The sequence below is a fragment of the Amblyomma americanum genome, chromosome 3 (genome assembly GCF_052857255.1).
Source record: "Amblyomma americanum isolate KBUSLIRL-KWMA chromosome 3, ASM5285725v1, whole genome shotgun sequence".
NCBI lineage: Eukaryota > Metazoa > Arthropoda > Arachnida > Ixodida > Ixodidae > Amblyomma > Amblyomma americanum.
Genome location: NC_135499.1, coordinates 217428350 through 217435119, shown reverse-complemented (window position 1 = coordinate 217435119; position 6770 = coordinate 217428350). Strand labels below are relative to the sequence as shown.

General features: G+C 47.1%; 1 pseudogene; it reads left to right on the top strand.

Annotated features, from left to right (window-relative positions):
- The first annotated feature begins 2784 nt into the window (after positions 1–2784).
- LOC144126434 (U2 spliceosomal RNA) lies at positions 2785–2923 on the top strand (annotated as a pseudogene).
- Positions 2924–6770: the final 3847 nt, after the last annotated feature.

The following is a 6770-nucleotide window of genomic DNA, read 5'->3' as shown; positions in this document are numbered from 1 at the left end:
CCAAGATGAGGTCGGAAAGTTGCTGCGATAACGGGGACCCCAGAATGCCAATTATACTGACCTGACGTCTTTTTTTGGCACCATGTTATCAATGCGAACGCTGCTCTGAAATTAACTTGCATTCCGAATGGAAGGTGCGATGCCAAAAAAATGTTTTTCCCGAGGGCCTGGAAAATCATACATGGACACACAAATGCGACAAATGAAGGTGAACATTCCTTCGAAGAAATATTATCTTTTGTGAAACAAATATGGACGCAACAAGAGAAATTCAATCTGCGATTTCTAAAAAGACTAAACTTCATCCGGATTTCTAGCCCCTGAGAAATAGTTCCCTGATTTAACTCCCCCCCCCCCCCCCCCGCCCCTTTCCTCACAACCCAGAATATTTAAAATGAATAAATTCCGAAAGCAAAAGGCTCTATTTGGTATATGCTGTGTGTCTGCAAAAGAAAAAAAAATGAACAAGCTTGACATTTTGTAAACAAGAAAGTTCTGCGTAAAGTTACGGCCAGTAAAATTTTCCTCCAAAGAATATTTGCTTCCACGGCCGTGCACGCCTCTATTGTTCGTATCACTGGGGTTATGTAAGAAGCCGTGTACAGCCTTAATAGGAGATACTCGGGACAGAGAAGGTTTTCATCAATCCCGTTCCGCGGCTGCTGCGTTCTGCTGCTCAGTACATGGTCGCGGGTGATCGGTACCCGTCCGCGACGGACGCATTTCGATGGAATAATAATAATAATAATAATAATAATAATAATAATAATAATAATAATAATAATAATAATAATAATAATAATAATAATAATAAACACATGTGCGCTGTAATCCCGGTACACGTTACTCGCGCTTTGTGGGATTTATTGCAGATCCCTCCGCTACGGTATAAGTTTATCATAGTCCGCAGCGCTGATCTGGCTCTAAAAAGAAAAAAAAGTTTTGAACGGTTCGTTCTTCGCCATTCTTATCGCGTTAATTTGATCACCCTCCTGATTCTATAGTTTGTCCTCTTACGGTCCATATTTTGCAGCTGATACGGTTCCAGCCAATATTTCCGGTGATCCGGTTCCAGCCAATATCTCCAGACCATTGCCCTTTAAAAGGAGGTTGTGTTGGTTGTAAGCTACGCAGCCCTCTACTCTGTGTCAGCCTTCAACGTACTCGGAGCATACATGAGGGCCCCAACGTCCTCGCGGGCTCCCGACAGTATACATCAAGCTCCAACGAGTGAACCAACAGACGAAGGCAAGAGAGATATCTCAAGACAGGAAAGCGGAGTGATAAAGCAGCCAAGATAACGACAAGAAGGAAACGGAGAACCGTGCCTTTCTAATGACATGGGGGCGAAAATTTTCTGGATCACGCTTTTTTTATTCGTTTGTTTTGCAAAACCTACAGCCGAACACGTTTATAGGGCCACGAAGATGTCACCCGTCGACAACCGTAAAACTGCGTGTTCTGCGAACTCTCTCTCTCTCTCTTTCTCCACCCTCACGGTCCTCTCTCATTCGCATGCCGAAGTGACACGCGCAACGTATCCGTATATTTTCCTTCTACCAAATATTCCTCATTTTCTGACTGACTGACCGACTTATCAATCTGTCGATCTTTTGCTGTGTCAGCCACGTGGACTTCAAATCGAAAGTACTAACACGCAGAGTGCATGTCATGTGGCCAAGAGGGACACTTGAAAACAGAAAAGGCAGGCGGGTAGATTAACGGCAAAGTACGCTGGCACACCGCCCTGCATCGGGCGTACAAAGGCAAGTACAAAATCAACGCTGCAACGTGCACGAACCCGCCGCTGTTACAGTCGGCTGCACTTGGCTGGGCCGCTGGAACTAAGTAGCCGGATAAGAGCTTTCCCTGCTTTCTGCACCACTTGTGGTTGAGGGCAGTGAACCAGCGTTGTTTTGTTCTTGCTGCTATTGCCGTTATCGCGCAGTACGCTGTGGACCAAAATCAAAGTTCTTAATGCGACTTAGACTACATGGCTGCGCTGCCGTATATACTAAAAGCTGCCGAAGGGTGGAGCTTCGCAACACTCAACCTCGGTATGGTAACAGGGTCCAAGCCAAACAGATATCCTGTGCTTCTACGCGATGAGGACCAGGCAAATACATATTTGTTGACGGATTGACGGATGGAGAGAACATTGTGCTAGGAAAACTTGCCACCCTGTATACGCAGTGCCTCACGACCACGAGGGTATACCGCGGAATCTTCATCATCATCATCATCAGCCTGACGACGCCCACTGCAGGGCAACGGCCTCTCGCATATCTCTCGAATCAACCCTGTCTTTTGCCAGCTCCGGACACCGTAGCCCCGCAAACTTCTTAATCACATCCGCCCAACTATATAGAGTATATACAGAGTATACTGATTTCCACTGATTTCCAGTTAACCTTTTGCTGCGCTGGCTGCGGTCATCTTGTCCCCGCACACTTCCTAATCTCACCAGCCCATCTGACTCTCTGCCACCCGCTTTTACGTTTGCCTTCATTTGGTATCTACTCCGTTACCCTAAGCGACTACCGGTTATCCGCATCACGCACCCATCCCACGTCAATTTACTTTTCCTGATCTCAGCTAGGACATCATCAACTCGCGTTTATTCCCCACCCCGGTCTACTCACTCGTTGGCTCTAAACGTTACGCGTGTCCTTTCCATAGCTTGCTGCGCTCTCCCCAGTTTAATCCGAAGTTTAGAAGCAAGAATACAAAGTAAGCATTGGGGCCTCTTTGGCGTCTGCCATTATCGATACAGAGCGGACTGCTATGTCCGGACCCCGTAGAGTATCTGTTACGGGTCCAATTGGACTTATTTTTGGAAATGTGGCGGAGAGTTTGAAGGATGCTTCACTCCCGCCACCGGTTGGCCCGGTATTGCACTACCTCCGGGATCGGCCTTGACTTTAGCGCGTCTTTACTATCCCGTCTTTCTATCCCATCTTTCAACTCTCCTACTGTCTGCACGTGGCAGCGATTGTGGCTCGGATAGAGCCAGTGAGCAGGCCTGTGCACTTTCCTTTTCTTCCTGGCAACAACAGAAAAACAGATGGTGAGGAGGTTAGGCAGTTATGAGGAAAGTAATGTGGCGGTAACTGTCTCGCGCTGTGAATGTAGGTATAAAAGGGGCGAAAAGGGAATACCCTTGGACGACCCTCGGGAAAACTGGTGTTCTGGGCTGTGGGGAGAACGTGTGGGAGCTAAATCCTCAACTCTTTCTGTACTACGAGAACAGTCAAGTGCCCAATATGCCGGCGCCCGTGTACCTGTTTGTGAGAACACGGCGTGCGCGAGTATATAATTACTAACCTCATCGTGTTCGAGTCCCTGGTGTCGCAGCAGACCATACGCCTATGCAAAGGCAGGAAATTTCGGCGAGCGAATTTTTTTCTGAGAGTAATCTAGGATGGAATGGGATGTGCTCATAAAAAATGCGGTAAATGTTTTTTTTTTTTCTTAGGCTCTCGACCTGTGTACATGAACATAAATTGTGGGTTGTGGTGATCACTTCTCCGCACAGCTGTTGGTGTCTCTTCTTTTACAAGAATAAAACTGTGTAAGGTGTGTGTGTCCGATACGAAGGCGACATAAAATAACTTCAATGAAACTTTCTTGGTGCGACTTCCATTCTCCTATGGTGTGTTTAACTAGGTGTAGCTTATTATTCACTTCAATATTCTATTTAGACTGCCATTTATGTCTCGGCTTACATTGTACCAACTTCATCTTCCCCTAACAGGCTGGCGGGCAACTTTCTGTGGTATTGCACCCAAGGCGGGTTTCTGTCTACGTGTCGCTGCGGCAAGTATAGTCCGGCTCGTAAACTTCGTTCTTTTTTTCTTTTTTCTTTCCTCCCTTTATCGAAGCTCCCACTTCGGTCTTCGGTCGCCGACAAGCTTCCTCTCCTGCCGCCTAATCCTACAATTGCGAAAATGGCTCGCGGGGTCGTTCACTTGTTGAGCGCCAGAGAGGGGTGGAATCTTTTGCGTAAACTTGCTGGCCTCGTCAATGTCATCTTCAGGACTTTATTCTCCTGCGGAACGACAGTTACGCTCGGTCTTCCAGTATTGACTCAACTGTCCCTCGTGGCCCTGGTTCTCTGCATCGCCTGTAACGACAAAAGAGAGAAAAAAATAGTCTGGGTGGCTGAAGCCGGTAGGCATTCCCTTTGTAATGTTGATTTTTTTAAATTTTCCATTCAGCCTTAATCACATTGTTGATTCCTGTGTCCAGAGCACTGTGCTATGATCATGCACTGAGTAAAAAAGGCGCGGTACAGGTGGAGTCAGATCCGGGTTTCTGTGTCCGGTTTTGGAAATCCACATCCGTGCATGGAGGGTAAAGCGGCAAGAAGTGCGTAAGGAAATCATGTAAGGAACTTTTGCGGCTTGCTGAAACGTGTGAGCAGTGATGCGGTCATGCGAGCGTGTTTTTTTTTTTTTCCTTCTCCCGCTGAGGTGTTTTAATTTGCAGGAGCAGTTGCTACCGCTTGCCACCAGTCCGGCCACCACTATTGTGGGTGGTGCTCTGACCTTTGTCCCTCGTTTGCAGCTCACCTGCCTGGAGAGTGCAATGCTTAGATTTGATTGATTAATTCATTGATTGATTGATTGATTGATTGATCGATTGATTGATTGATTGATTGATTGATTTATTGCAGCGGTACCGCATTCGAAAGCAACAACTAATGCGTTCGAGTCTTTTGGCACTGAGGTCACCTTCAACCATATTTGATCTCTGATAGGCCTCAATATAGAAACAAAGAAAAAGGAGCTAGACTGGAATTGTACCCCCGATACTCAAAGTCGGGACGTGAACGCTACGCAGTGCATCTGAAAGCTAATTTCTGCTGACATCGGAAGCCAGACCATGGGCCCAGTGTGGAACGTTGGCTCAGTTCATAAAATGCATTCACTAATCGACAAGAAAACAAAAATTACTGGGCAGTTGAAGGCGACGAGATCAGCGTTCACAGTCACGGCACCCGCGATTCGGTTGCAGTTTTAATGAACGAAACGAGCGAGCTTATATTCCAAACAAGCTCGAGGAAAGTAATTAGTTCCTCGTGGCTAAGCTTCATTAAATTCACCCGTTCTCCGAGAGCATTTCTCCTCGCCCGAAAAAGATTCTTCCTTCTTTTCCGAATTCTTCTCGCTTTGTTTCAAAACGAAACTCGCGCGGCGCGGCCCGTCTATTTATTTCTCCGCTCGTCTCGCGCGCTCCTTATAATTCGTGGCCTCCTCCGCTATTCACGGCAGGAGCCTCCAGAGAAGGGAGATCCCTCCGAGCACGACAGCGTATCTGGATCGCACGGGACTCTGATGTCGAGGAAGATTTGCGCGTAATGACATCCGCGTCGCTTAAGAAACCGCGACCGTGTATAATGACCCAGCGTGCGTGCGTGCGTGCGTGCGTGCGTCGTTCCCATTGGCCGCTAATTGTTCTTCCTTTCTACCCAGCGCGTCCCTTTCCTATAGGGGCGAAACGAGTTTCGTATTATACGAGGCTGCCCTCTGCGCCCTAAAGGGGGCTGCAAATGCTGCTCCGTCCGCAGCGCCCCCCCCCCCCCCCCCCCCTTTTTTTTTAACGTGACACTTGCTTTCACATTTGCTTGCTCTTTCTCTGTTGCAACAAATCCTGGAGGTGACAAGTACTATTTCGTTGTAACCGTTATTTCCCTGCCGCCGTGAAAGTTCTGTAGAGCAGTGCACCACGTTTTTTGGGGCACCGTTGGCTCTGATACTTTGCGGAGGTTGCTATTGAAAAACACAAGAGAAAATTTTCCGTTTCGTTTCGTTTTGTATTTTGGGACCTGGCCTTGTAGCAATAACAGAGTTTTCTGTTGTCCTTGTAGCGAAAGAGCCAGTTCACTCGCGACAACAGGCGGCTATGCTGTATTCCATTTCGGTCTATAAAGGTTTTACAGTCAGTCACTGCATATGCGTCAGTGACAGCTGTACTTGCTTTGCGGAGCTTGGTGACAAAACTTGGGGATTTGCGTCACGGAGGCTTGGGCTCAAGCCAATCGTGCCGCCAGAGGGATAGGGGGGGGGGGGGGGGGTAGTGCTATTACCCAGAATTTATGGTCTGCAAATGCTTCTGATGGTTGTGTTTGGCGCATGGTAACTAAACCATTGGTCCTTATGTAGAAGCGAATTAGCAGAGATACCTTGACACATGATGTAAATATACATTGTGTCCATTTCTGTGGGCTCTTAATACTCGACGTTACCTTTGTAACATACATTTAACTTTCAAACCATGCGGTATTATTTTCAAAACAAATTTTGTGCGCGCGGTCGGTGCGGTCAGGCTGTGTAATCTTGGCACGCGGATCACTTTTCGCGTTGTTACGATGACTATAGTGCGACGTGAACGAAAGGGATCAGTGTTTGTATGTCGATAATCCGAGCGGCAGCGCAAACAGGACGATAAGGTCAATCGTGATAAGTCAAATGCTTTAAAATCACGTGATTTCTCGCCGCTTCTATTTCACAAATCTATGCTTCTTTGAAGCCGGAACGGAGCAGCAAAAAAATAAAATATTAGGGGCAATCAGATTATTGGATTGATCGCCAAGCTATTCCAGTTGTGATTCTGTTTCAATTCTGAGTTCATTGTCTTTCACTCCTCAATATATTCCACTTAGGATTCTATACCAATTCCAACTAGGCAACCACACAAATTGTGTCACATGCACAGATCGTGGCGAGTCCTCATACCCCTACCGGCGCAGTGGTTAGGCGAAGCACCAT